The sequence below is a fragment of the Misgurnus anguillicaudatus genome, chromosome 23, assembly GCF_027580225.2.
Source record: "Misgurnus anguillicaudatus chromosome 23, ASM2758022v2, whole genome shotgun sequence".
NCBI classification, from domain to species: Eukaryota; Metazoa; Chordata; class Actinopteri; order Cypriniformes; family Cobitidae; genus Misgurnus; species Misgurnus anguillicaudatus.
In genome coordinates this window covers 17558007-17571544 of record NC_073359.2, presented here as the reverse complement: position 1 = coordinate 17571544, position 13538 = coordinate 17558007, and the positions used below count along the sequence as shown (strand labels likewise).

At 38.0% G+C, this 13538-nt stretch overlaps 1 protein-coding gene across 3 annotated transcripts in view; it reads right to left on the bottom strand.

The window, feature by feature from the left end:
• lingo3a (leucine rich repeat and Ig domain containing 3a) overlaps positions 1–13538 on the bottom strand; it is a 73951-nt gene that overhangs the window by 45174 nt on the left and 15239 nt on the right. For 2 of the 3 annotated variants that reach the window (XM_055217249.2, XM_055217250.2), the window contains exon 4: positions 6529–6743. The exons of the other annotated variant lie outside the window; for it this stretch is intronic. The gene's annotated coding sequence lies outside the window, so the exon portion shown is untranslated. The remainder of the gene's footprint in view (positions 1–6528; positions 6744–13538) is intronic. 3 annotated transcript variants of the gene reach the window in all.

Here is a 13538-nt window from a genome sequence, read left to right as displayed (position 1 = left end):
CCATCACTGCGAGAGACATCAAGACTGTCCTTTCAACCCTGCAAAAAAGGGCTATAGTACACTGCGGCTAACACGTCAGATGTCAATGGAAGAATCAGTTACAACAAAAGGTGAAGATATAGAGTAAATAAGGATATAGGAATTGCCGACTACAGATATACAGTCACGTCAAAAGTAAAAAAAAAAAGAAATTATGCTTTTGTTTTTTATTTTAAAGGTGGCAAAGAATGCATTGAAATAATATGTTAAATTGTTCTCTGATATCTACATAGAAGGTATGTGGCTTTTTTATAGTTCACCTGAAAATAATTTTATCATAAATCACTTAATACCTGTGTCGTTCTAAAACCGAGAGGCTTGTGACTGTCCCATTGACTTCAGTTAGTTTCACAATCCGTTTCCCAGAAAAGAATGTAAGACCAAAAAGGTCCATGTTCCATCAGTCGTTTAATAATAATAATATTATGAAGCGCCGAAAACACTTTTGTGCGCAAAGAAAACAAAACGAACAATTTTATTTAACAATTTGTTCTTCTTGGTCCTTCAGTGCGCGTTCATGAGCCGACTACCGCGCATGCTGCTGACGTCACCTGCTGACGTAGTTGCCAGCGTACAGACACAGAATACGCTGGCAAGTTATTTGCACATTTATTTGGGTTATTTAAGTATCGTTTACAATGTTTACATAATGCTTTGAAAAAAAGGAAACAAAAATTGCCAACTACGTCAGCAGGTGACGTCAGCAGCATGCGCCGTAGTCTAGTCGCGAACGTGCTTGAACAATCAAGGAGGAGAACAAATTGTTAAAATAAAATCGTTTGTTTTGTTTTCTTTGCGCACAAAAGTGTTCTTAAAGCGTCAGATCACCAACATTTTGTGTAATTTATGATTCTTTAAGTGTGCTTAGTCAACACAATTATTCTAATGAATAGACTTACTAGTACCCAGTTAAAGCTCATGTAATGTTATTTCTATAAACTGTAAACACTTCAAATTGCTTGTTATTAATTACGGAGCATAAGATTGGCCTGCCACTTATTTGTTTTTCTTTATATAATTTCTTTGTCAGTTTGGTTAGGGAGTTAGGGTAGTTCATTTGTAAAAGTATTTTCTTTATTGTTAGGATATTTACTTTATTTATTTTGGTAATTGATGTTTTGTTTATTATTTTGGCTTTGGGCCTCCCTAAAGCTATTGCTCCTTTATATTTTTGTTTATCCTTAATACATTTTTTAAACTTAAGTATGGTTTCTTTGGTGATCTGCCGGCTAAGGTCGAAATCCCACTTATATCGGGTGATTATGCCTTAGCACTGGGGAGCACTGGGTGGTTTAGAGCGACACAGGGGTAAGTGATTTATGATAAAATTATCATTTTGGGGTGAACTTCCCTTTTAAGTGCAAAAATTATCCCGAAACGTTTTTTACATGTCCATTTACAACACTAGAATTTGGCTTTAGAATGAAATGATCTTTTAATACCCTAATTGAAAGAGTCATGAATAATAATGGTGAGCTCTGCTCTGATTGGCTGTTTCACAGAGCAGCTCCTTTCTGTAGCTCTGTGTGTGTGCTAGGGTTGCTGCGGTGACAGAATATTCCCACCGGTTAATCAGCGCGTGACAAATACGGTGATACCGGTATCACCGTGTGGGAGGGGCTTATAAATGCGCATGCAGACGTGCGCATTTTACTTTCACTTTTGAATTATGCAACTGTTTAAATGCAGCGCTTGCATACGCTGCGTTAAATTGCGTATGAATTTGCATGCAATGCGAGTGCAACAGCTGGTTTAATTAAGTGCTTTTGTCAATGTACGCAGGTAATTCTCAAAGAACCCGCCAGTCCCAAGCCGAGCAACCGGCTACTTCTCTATAAAGCGCTGCTTGAATGTTGGGTTTATTATTTTTCTTGATAAAAATCAAAAACGATCTTGCATATATTAAACATCATATATGTATATTATAACAAAAATGAGTAAGCATGCTTCTTCTGACATCGTCTGGTCAGTCAGCTCGCCTTGCACACTAATAAAGGCTAATAAATGAAATCTGACACCTGCTGCTCTGTGACGTGATGCGCGTTCAGCTTTGCTGATTTCAGGCAGCAGACGCATTTAGTGTTTGCTCTCTCTAACGAAACTAGATGATTTAATTACAAGAAAATATCGAAACGACGGTGAAAGACAGTGTCGCGGTGGGCAAGTGATTTAACCGAAGAGGGGCTGAAGCACCGGTAATCACTGTTTCACAGACTATCGCGACAAGCCTAGTGTGTGCAAACAGACCTTATGTTTGAGCCTGAATCAGACGAAGATACAGAATTTGAGGAATAATCAATTGTTTGGATATTGTTAATGAACGTGTCTGAGTGGTAAGTTTGTGTTTAAGTATAGACCTGCAAAACGTAACTGTAACCTCAATAGTCGAACTTCAGCCTAAACGCTAGCATATAGCATTAACTAGCATATAGCGCTAACTTAGCAGTGACAACTTTGTTTTTACCATTGTTACAACATTGTACTTAATTTAATGTTGGGGCGTACATCTCGACTTTAAGGTCACAGTTGATGTTATGTTGAAATTGGCCTGTTTTCCGGTGGTCTTTTGTATGCACAAAATTTACAAAAGGAGGAAACAATCGTGTTTGAGGCTCACAATATGCCATAACCATGTACAGATCTCTTATTATTCATCTATGCCTCTGTTAATACAGTTTTCATTCTACAGCACCTTACTGTAAAAAATTTGCTGTAATTATGCAGCTGGTTGCCAGTAACTTACTGTAGAAGATAAAGACTGAAAATGTTTCATGTTCATTTAACTTTATACAAATTGTTGCCAGTAAATAACATAAATGTAAAATCTACAGTACGTTACTGGCTACTAGTTGCCAGTAATACTGTAATTTCTACAGATTTTTTTACAGTGTAAAATAGATCATCTTAGTATTTAAAAGCATTTGAAACCAAGAAATTGTATAGATTATTTCTAGCAACACAATCGCATGGCAATTGCTAATTACGAAATTCGTAAGATCTCATTTGTACTTTTTATTACGATCGGCTTTCGTACCAGTGACATGGTGTTTCGGGGTGAGGTTTCATTATAATAAGTACAGTACAGTTCAATTGTACAGTTCATTTAAAGTACAAATTAGTTACTGTGTAAAATAAATGAATTCCCGTGAGATCAAGTTGATTTCTATTCACTGATCAAACTCCCAAACACTTAAACTTTCAAATATATAAATATACTTTTTTTTTAATTATTATTTTATGTAAACAATGCTGTTATGCCTATGCTATTCTTGCTAATAAAAAATCATAGTCATAGTAAAATAGAAACGGCACGTACAATTTTACTAGCACTCTCAGACTTTGATGTACCACTAATAAACAATGGGGTTGAGTATTTTAGACACCTGATATTATCACTGCACCACTGTACAACCACAGCACTTCCTCGCTGATATTTCAGAAATATTCAGAATAACAGACCGAATGATACACCAATCTCAATGTCTGTTTAGAAGATAAGATTGTGCATCAGTTTTGTGGTCAGCTGTTTATTTCAGGACACGCATGTGCATCATTTTAAGCAGCCATTGATATGCAAACCACAAACATAACACGCTCATCATACAGTATGTGGTGCATGTCAAACGCTTTTTTCGGTGCCCCATCGGGAACCTCAGATATGCAAAACGCAGCCTTGTTCGAAGCCAATGAATTAAACATCAACTATATGCTCAAAAGCGCTTTTGTACTCTTTTCATCATTTTTTTAAAGTGCCCAATTACTGTACCCCGGTTCGGAAAAAAGCCTAGATCTGTAATTATACAGTGATCCCGAGGTCGCTCATTAAATGTAATGCCTAATGGACACAGTTGCATTTTATAAGAGCTAAAGTTAATACACAACACAAAGGGCTGGGAAATAACACGAGAGATGCGAAGCAAGAGAATAATGGAACATCACCTTGTTGCAATAGATCAGGAGAAATATGCAAATGAGTTTGCACATCACCAAGCTTAATATGCAAAACAAAGCCTAAACGCACAAATGACCAAAGTCACTTTAAAAACAAATTATAAAATAAAAGCAAATAAGTTAATAAATAAAACGCATTACTGTACAAAGGCACATGCAAGTATAGATGACATCAGATAAAATGAAATTTGCATAAGCATAGAGAAGTAAAGCAATTTTAAGAATAATGTGCACCCATAAATCATGCACAATGAGACCAGAAACATGCATCAAATAATAAAAATGGGTAACTGTTGCATTAAAAAAAATCACTTCACACTGAAACTTAATGTGTAATAGTGTAGCCACTTTATAAGCATGCTCATAGTTACAATGATAAAACATTGTTCACTGTTATCTGTCTAAACTAAACTAACCAAAGTGTATTCTTTTCCAGTTACAAGCCTGATCTTTATTGTCTGTGCTAATCCGAATACAACAGCTACAAAACCTTTTCCTCCTCCTCCACTGCCCACACACACACACACAGAGATCCTCAATGTTCATCATCCTCTCATCAGGAGCTCAGAGAATCTTACTGTTGTCATAAAGAACCAACAGGCAAGCAAACGATACAAATTCATTTTATGAATTTTTTTATTAAAAAAGAAGATAAAAATATGAAAAATCTATTTTTCTAACCAATCAGGTTTTAGGGATTCAGCTTCTAGCACTGAAGTTGTAATAGATTCTGAAGACTGAAGCATTAAGGACACACGGGACATCTTCAAAAAGATTTTCAAGATGAGCGTTAAAGGACACTGTCAGTTACGCAAGCTCATGTTATTCACTTTGGTGCACAATAACGTGAAGTCAAGTAAGTTTAAAGGAACAGTCCACCCCCCCTAAAAACAAAAATTGTGTCGTCAAAATGTATTCCAGCTGTCACTGGGGCAGTACCCTTTCAAAGGTCCTAATGTGTACCATTAGATACAGATATGTACCTCCGAAATACTAATATGAACTTATTAAAGGGTACCACCTGCAGACGATGGTGCTCCAAAATATGACACAAACGTACTTTCGGCGACCAAAGTTTGAATACCGACTCGAGGTACTTTGCGATCCCGTACCCCTCTCTCCACCCTGTACTTTCCTGTCCTCTCATGTCATACTGTATATCTAAAAAAGGCAAAAAATGGCCTAAAAACAAAAAGGGTACAACACATTGACCACTGGGGTACATATATTGACCATTTTTTTTCTACAATCAGTATAAATGAACAACAGGTAAAGACACGCACTATTTTTTTATCTTTGGAGATTTGTTAAAGTTTTTGCGAATAAGTCGGAGCCGATGGTGTAGTGGGCAGCGATCCGACATGTGGTGCTTTTGCACTTTCGGCGACCCGAGTTCGATTCCCGCCTCGTGGTCATTTGCAGATACCATACCCCTCTCTCTCCTCCCTGTACTTTCCTGTCCTCTCTAAACTCACTATTAAATAAAGGCAAAAACTGGCCCAAAATTTTTTTTTTAATTTTTTTTGCGAATAACTTTAATTTCAGTCTGTTCCCCACACAAACAAATGCTTGGCTTCAAAAAACATAAATATAAATACATAAATATAAATATATATAAATATAATGCGTGAGATGAACTATGGAGTATGATTAGTAGCATAAACTATTAATATTGTGTTTATTGGTTTTGGACCTAAAAATATAGAAATAGAAATTAAAATTAATTTTTACATTTTTTTTATGTTTCACATTAAATAACAAGCATATAAGTGTGGATAGACCAACACAAATCTCACAGCAATTCTTATTCATTTTACTATGATCTCATTAATCCGTTTCAGTTTCATCTGCTTTTGCCCCAATTACATTAGGTTTAGGTGTGGGGCTTTATTACTGCTTTTTTATTTTTTTATTTTACAATTCACAATGTATAAAAACATATAAAATTAGTCACCTTATAAAACACTTAATTCCCGTGAGATCAGGCTGGAAAGACACAACAACAGCGAAAGACTGTATGACTGAAATCTCATTTTGGAGTAACTATTTCTTTAAAATGATCATTTAGAGGGCACCTACAGTAGGGGAGCCAGACATAGTTAAATTATGAGGATAATTATTTGCATGCGAAAGATACTGCAGAGGTAATTAAGCTTATATTGGTAAGCCAAGACAGCACTGTTGCATTAGATAGACACAACTGGATATATTGAAAAATACTGTATATGCACATTGAAAAATAAGACTTTTTTTGACCTACAGTAGAAACTAAATACAAATCACATGCAGTTGAAGGTCTATACTGACATACAGCTTTTCCATTGGGGCACCCAGAATTAAAAAAAAAAATGCTGAATTGTTTCTCAGCCTATGGTTGGGTAAAATATGGACACCCCCAAATGTTTGGTTTAATAAAGATTTAAATTCATATTTGACCCAACTATACGTTAAAACAACCCAAATTCAGCCCTTAAATTTAAGTCCCATTAATTACATCAATTTCTTAAGCACTCATTTAGAGAGGATGCAACTGCTCACCCAGGTCTAGAACTTGACAGGTGGTACGTCCACATCGGCACGTGTATCCTCGGTACTGGCTTTCCTATTCAGCTTTTGCGTGTGGGCTGCGCACAGCTGCTCGGATTGAGTCGCTCAATTAAGCCTGCAGACGCTTCCGGCTGCGGCATCAGGTTCCAGGGATCTGAAAGAATCGTCCCTCTTCCTTTGGTGGCGGCTGCCGAAGAGTTGTGGCTCTGTGGGAAGAGAAGCTGTCTTTGTTATCTATAGTCAGCAGCCAGCAGTCATCAGGTTCACCGTACACATTGTCCCACTGACAGGAGGGATTCTTGTGGCTTCATGGACAAGTGTGTGTGAGGCTAGGTGAGTCGTATACTTCTGCCTTGGCTCCCTGCAATAGTGTGTGTGTGTGTGTGTGTGTGTGTGTGTGTGTGTGTGTGAGAGAGAGAGAGAGAGAGAGAGAGAGAGAGAGAGAGAGTGAAAGAGAGAGAGAGGGAGGGAGAGCGAGAGACAGGCTTCTCTTCTACAATCCACTACGGCTATACGGCTTCAAAACTCACACTGCCTGCTTACTGAAAATTTAGGGACCGTCTCAAAAGTGCAAACAAGCTGAAAATGAATCAAAAAAAGAAATCCTTTCGGCATTCTTAGGATGATATCTAAAGGAGTTTCTGGAACCATATTGCAAAAGATTTATAAGTATTTATCTTTTTATCCTGGTCAGTGTTTTATAGTTCACTTCAAAATCCAGTAGCTCACTGAAAACTCTTTGCGTTAGGGTTTAAATAATATCCTTTAAACAGACATGACCCTTTTAATCAGACTATACGCTCAACGCTTTTATCTTCTGTCCTGGTTTTGTATTTTTTATATGTTTTCGTTCAAGGTCTTTCAATCAGGAGAATGTTGACATTCAAGTCTCCTATAAAACATTTATCTGTGTTGTATGGGAGAGAGGAAGTGGGAGAGAGAGAGAGAGAGAATAATAGAATGGTACTGTGTCACAGTTTTGTTTATCATCTCTATTCCGGTACTTTAGCATTTTGGGGGAAAAAATGTTTTTTATACAAGGCTTGTGCAGTTCTCTACCTTTGATAGGGTACTGCATTACAGAAACAGTTCATCCAAAAATAGAATGCACATTTTTTTAAGAGCAATCATGCATAGTGACCACAAAAATATACATGAACAAATGCAATCATATCCACAGCACAGGGAATGATTATTGGACTATACAGTTTTTTTATCACTCAAAGCTATTGCAAAGTGTTTATAAACAAAATACATCACGTAAATTATTATTTTTTTGCTCACTGTAGGTTTTGCCATATGTATAAAGAGCATCAAACTAAAATAATTTATTAGCATAAATGGCTTTTTGGGGTAAACTGTTCCTTTAAGACATTTAGGGGGCGTGCACACCAAAGCTTTTACACCAGCGGTCGGCGTAAGTTTTCAATTGTTTCCAATGGAAGTGCTGCATTTTTCATTAAAGCCAGCAGCAGGTGTTTTTTTTCCGCGCTGAAAGTTGAATCTTTTTCAACTCTCGCCGAACAGTGTTGGGGAAAGTTACTTTTAAAAGTAATGCATTTCAATTTTAAGTTACTCCCCAAAAAAGTTACTAATTGCGTTAATTAGTTACTTTTCATGGAAGAAATGCTTACGTTACTTTTAAGTTACTTTTGCGTTACTTTTTCTTACTTGACTGAGGCTTGATCTCATTCAGGCCTCGCAGGTGTTTTTATGATCCCAAAAATGTCAAGTTCTGGCCTGCCATCATCGTTTCTGACTCAAACTATTCCCGCTCAGGTGCACAGGCGCACAATTCTATGTAAATATGTTCAAGTTTAATTCAGTACATAACTTTATTTTTAAATTGGATTAATTAAACTGAAAAGTAACTCGCATTACTTTTTTAAAAAAGTAACTAAAATATTAACGTGTACATTTATAAAGTAATGTGTTACTTTACTCGTTACTTCAGAAAAGTAATATTATTACGTAATGCACGTTACTTGTAATTCGTTAACCCCCACACTGTCGCAGAATATTCAAGTTTGAGTGAAAAAATAGGAGTGCACCGATAAATGCCAATATACACAAATAATACATGGCAAATAACTATACTAAATCGCACAGATGATATTATTCACAGCTATTTCATGTACTACGGCTTTTGATCAGTAAGTCCTTATCGATCTGAAATCACTGTTAGTTTGACTCGTTTATAACATGCATTTAAATAAGCAACGCTCGTCAAACACAATCATTATACATATTCTTTATTATTTTAATGAAAATACCTGAAAAGGTTTGAAGAACAACAATATAAATATATCCTTAAGCCATTTCCTGGAGCTGCGTCTTATAGCTACGTGTGTATGGTTCTTCGTCTGCAACGCATATTGAGTTTCTGCACAAGAGCACCCTCTGGCTTTTGAATGTAGTGGATGTTAAAGGAATAGTCCATTTTCTTAAAAAAAATCCAGATAATTTACTCACCACCATGTCATCCAAAATGTTGATGTCTTTCTTTGTTCAGTCGTGAAGAAAATGTTTTTTTTTTAGGAAAACATTGCAGGATTTTTCTCATTTAATACTTAGCTCAACACTTAACAGTTTTTTTCAACAGAGTTTCAAAGGACTATAAACGATCCCAAATGAGCCACAAGGGTCTTATCTAGCAAAACGATTGTCATTTTTGACAAGAAAAATAAAATATATGCACTTTTTAAAACACAACTTCTTGTCCTGCGTGACCTAACGTAAATGCGTAGTGACGTAGGGAGGTCACGTGTTACATATATGAAACGCACATTTGCGGACCATTGTAAACAATAAACTGACACAAAGACATTAATTATTATCATTCGACATACAACAACATAGGAACGGTCCTCTTTCTCCAACACTTGTAAACACTGGGGTGTAGTTTCGCATTCGTCCTCTGTGACCTCTTCACGTGATGACGTATTGCGTGAGGTCACGTTGACGCATCACGACCGGATCTAGACGAGAAGTTGTGGTTTAAAAGAGCATATTTTTTATTTTTCTTGTCAAAAATGACAATCGGTTCGCTAGATAAGACCCTTGTGCCTCGTTTGGGATCGTTTAGAGTCCTTTGAAACTCCGTAAAAAAAACTGTTAAGTGTTGAGATAAGTATTAAATGTTGGGCTCTATTAAAGTCCATTAAAATGAGAAAAATCCTGGAATGTTTTCCTCAAAAAACATAATTTCTTCTCGACTGAACAAAGAAAGACATGGTGGTGAGTAAATTATCTGGATTTTTCTTTTAAAAAAATGGAATATTCCTTTAATTCTTTGAGAAGCATAGCAAGCATCATCAGACGATATATAGGTGCACCCCTAGTGAAAAGCTCAGTTCATCCATGTCAGTTCTCACATGGCGGTCCAACGCCCAATCCCATTTCTCTGTCTTCCCCCTTTCCCCTTAGTTTTGCAAGTTCACGTGAGAGTAAGGCCCAATTGGTATAGAGAAATGGGATTGGGCCCAAATATCAAAACAATCAACTGGCGTATCGTACAGCGACTGATAAACAAAGCAGAAGTACCACAGCAACCAAAGCAATCAGCTGAAAAAAGGCAGTCGGAGTCCGTCTGGCATTTTCAGCCACGTTTAAAAGCTTTGGTGTGCACGCCCCCTTAAGCTATAGCTTCTCTAAAGGCCTAAAGGCTAATTCACAATGATTTTACAAATGCCAACAAACTCATGGTCCACAAGGTATGAAAAGAACGTGTTGAAAGCACTCTCCCAGAAAAAAATAAAATAAATATCAACATAACAGTGCACAAATTGCAATGCTATTGCTGCACCCGATGGCCACAGGCATCCTTAGATGTGCAGTATCTTTGAAACATCCCACCAACACCTCAAGACAGGCATTAAAACCTCTCAGACTCCTTTGAGTGGCAGCTGTGAAAAAACCGTTAGAGACTGAGGAACTGTGGAGCAGCTGAAGAAAAACATCCTTTGTCGTCTTTCTCAGGAAAAGCGTGACCTTTTCCGAGATCTTGAAGCACTGGAATGTGTCACGCTTCGTTTGAAGCAGCAAACCTTTGCTAAGGACAACAAAAACAGGGCACCTGCTGGAGGTGTCCGAGCTCTTAAGCGTTACCATCTGCATTACAGAGAGAAAACCAGCTTGTGATGGGACACTCAGTGTGCTGGAGGCAAGGGTCTTCCCAAGGCACTTAGAGGAGGTCACCTTGACACGTGTGTGTTCTCCAAGGGGCTGCGTGTTAAACCCTGGTAAATTGGTTTCAGGACGGTGAAGTGGCCAGAGAACATTGAGGCAGAAAAATTATGTCACGTTTTTCTGCCTGCCATAATGCTAATCTTGCACTGTGTTAAGTGGGTTCTTGCAAATGGTGACCTGACAATGTGTTGGGCAAAACCAGTCACTAGGGGGCACTGTGTGGTAATTAACCTTAATTATATGTGGTGCAAAGAAGATAATGTAAGTTCGATCAATGTTGGGAACGCTTTCCAAATACAAATGCTACAAATAAAAAATACGATTTGGTTTGTCTAGAAAAAGCCACTACAGAAAGTAATGTTAGCCTAAGCTGATATTTTCAGTAGGGAAGTGCATTTGCTGTCACCCTGTTTGATTGAGTATGCAGCATTGCATGTTTTAACATGCTACCATTTGCCTGAGGAGCATCATGCAGTACTGTAATACAAAGTGACGTTCTGCTGTGAAATCACCATTAGGCAGAGAGGCAGAAGTGACTAAAATTTGCAGTGTCACTTAGACCCACATGTTGACCACACACGTCTCTTTAACACAAGAGCGGCATCAAATTTGCACCATCAGTGTCTGAAGGGTTGCATGAGACATACCGAGCCTCCAGAAGCATCAGGACAAGAACCATGATAAATCCCACAAGATCCCATAAGCTAATTAAAAACAAACAGAAAGAAACCATGTGAAGAACTACAGTACAAACGATGTTAAGAATCACATTTTGGCATGTTCAATAATTAAATATGACTAAAAACATTTGCATCACAATTTTTTATATTTATGCAAATACGCTGTGTGCATGTATATTATAACATATTAAACAAGATATTACACGGCTCATTGGAATGCTCAATTCTGATTGACCAGTCGTGACATTTGCAGGTTTGTTCCTCCCAGATATTCAAAACTAATAACACACGGTAACCCGAATGCTGCAAATCATTTGACAGGTACAGTTTAAAGGGACACTACACTTTTTTTGAAAATAGGCTCATTTTCCAGCTGCCCTAGAGTTAAACATTTGATTTTTACCATTTGGGAACCCACTCAACCGATTTCTCGATGCACACATGGTACGGCAGTAAAGTCCTTGATTATTACGCCGGAATGAGAGTATAGTTCCTAGCCATATCGGCCTAGAATAGGAAAAATATCAAAACTCTTCGGTTATTTTTTAGCTATGCTAATGGTCTAATTAAATTCAATGGATTATGCTAAGCTATGCTAAAAGTGGTACCGCCAGACCTGGAGATTGGCTGAATGGATTCCAAAACGGTAAAAACCAAATGTTTAACTTTAGGGGAGCTGGAAAATGAGCCTATTTTCAAAAAAAGTGGAGTGTCCCTTTAATATTTAAAGATAACATATGACATTATATTTACAAATTATTAAACCAAATAGTAGTGATGGGGACGAGACCACCTATGCCGAGTCCGAGTCAAGACCGAATCTTTGAAGGGTCGAGCCGAGTCGAGGCCGAGTCCGTTGGTTTTCAAATACAGTCGAGTCTGAGTCAAGACCGAGTCTTTGAGGAAGCAGGTCTTGCTTCCTCAAAGACTTGGAGTCCTTTAGGAGTCGAGACCAAGTCGAGACCAAGAAAATAAAAACATATCAGTTGTCATGTTTATGATTTAAAGGAACACGCCCACATTTTGGGAATTTAGCTTATTCACCGTATCCCCCAGAGTTAGATAAGTCCATACATACCTCTCTCATCTCCGTGCGTGCTGTAACTCTGTCTGACGCAGCCCCCGCTAGCTTAGCTTAGCACAAAGACTGGAAGTGGGTGGCTTTAGCTAGCATACTGCTCCCAATAAGTGACAAAATAACGCGATCATTTTCCTATTTGTGTGTTGTGATCTGTACAGTCAAACCGTGCACAAACAACAAGGTGACACGAGACACAGCGATCCTCCAACAGCATACACACTGAGAACCACACTCTCCGAAGACGAAGCACCGCCGCATGGGCGGAGCGACCCGCACAATTCTGACCGAACTCTCTGCTCCTCACCAGGGGCTTCTCGTGTGCTGCGAGCAGATCACTCCACCCATGCGGCAGTGCCCCGTCTCCAGAGAACACAGTTCTCAGCATGTACACTGCCAAAAGATCGCTGTGTCTCATATCACCTTGTTATTTGTACACGGTTTGACTATACAAATCACAACACATAAATAGGAAAATGATCGCGTTATTTTGTCACTTATTGGGAGCAGTATGCTAGCTAAAGCCACCCACTTCCAGTCTTTGTGCTAAGCTAAGCTAGCGGGGGCTGCGTCAGACAGAGTTACAGCACGCACGGAGATGAGAGAGGTATGTATGGACTTATCTAACTCTGGGGGATACGATGAATAAGCTAAATTCCCAAAATGTGGGCGTGTTCCTTTAATATCACCCCGGTTAATAATCAAAAGATAGGCCTACAGACTAAGCTAAATTGAGGAGCAGTCTTAATGTCTTAATATAGACTATGCTTTTACTATCATTAAAAATACCACATGCATCATCTTCTGCCTAATTTTCTAGAGATAAATAAACGGCTCTGATCGCAGTATCGTTGCATTGCACCGTGGGATGTTATATTCAAATAATGCCCATCAACATTGCATTTTATTATTATTGTTATGTGGTTTTTTATACAAACATAAAAAATGCGTTGGTCTCAAGTACTTGATCTGACATTACGAGTCCTTCTCCTCCCACTGTGGTCTAAGACCGAGTCTTTATTATCCGTCTCAATATTTAATGTTCCTTACCTTAC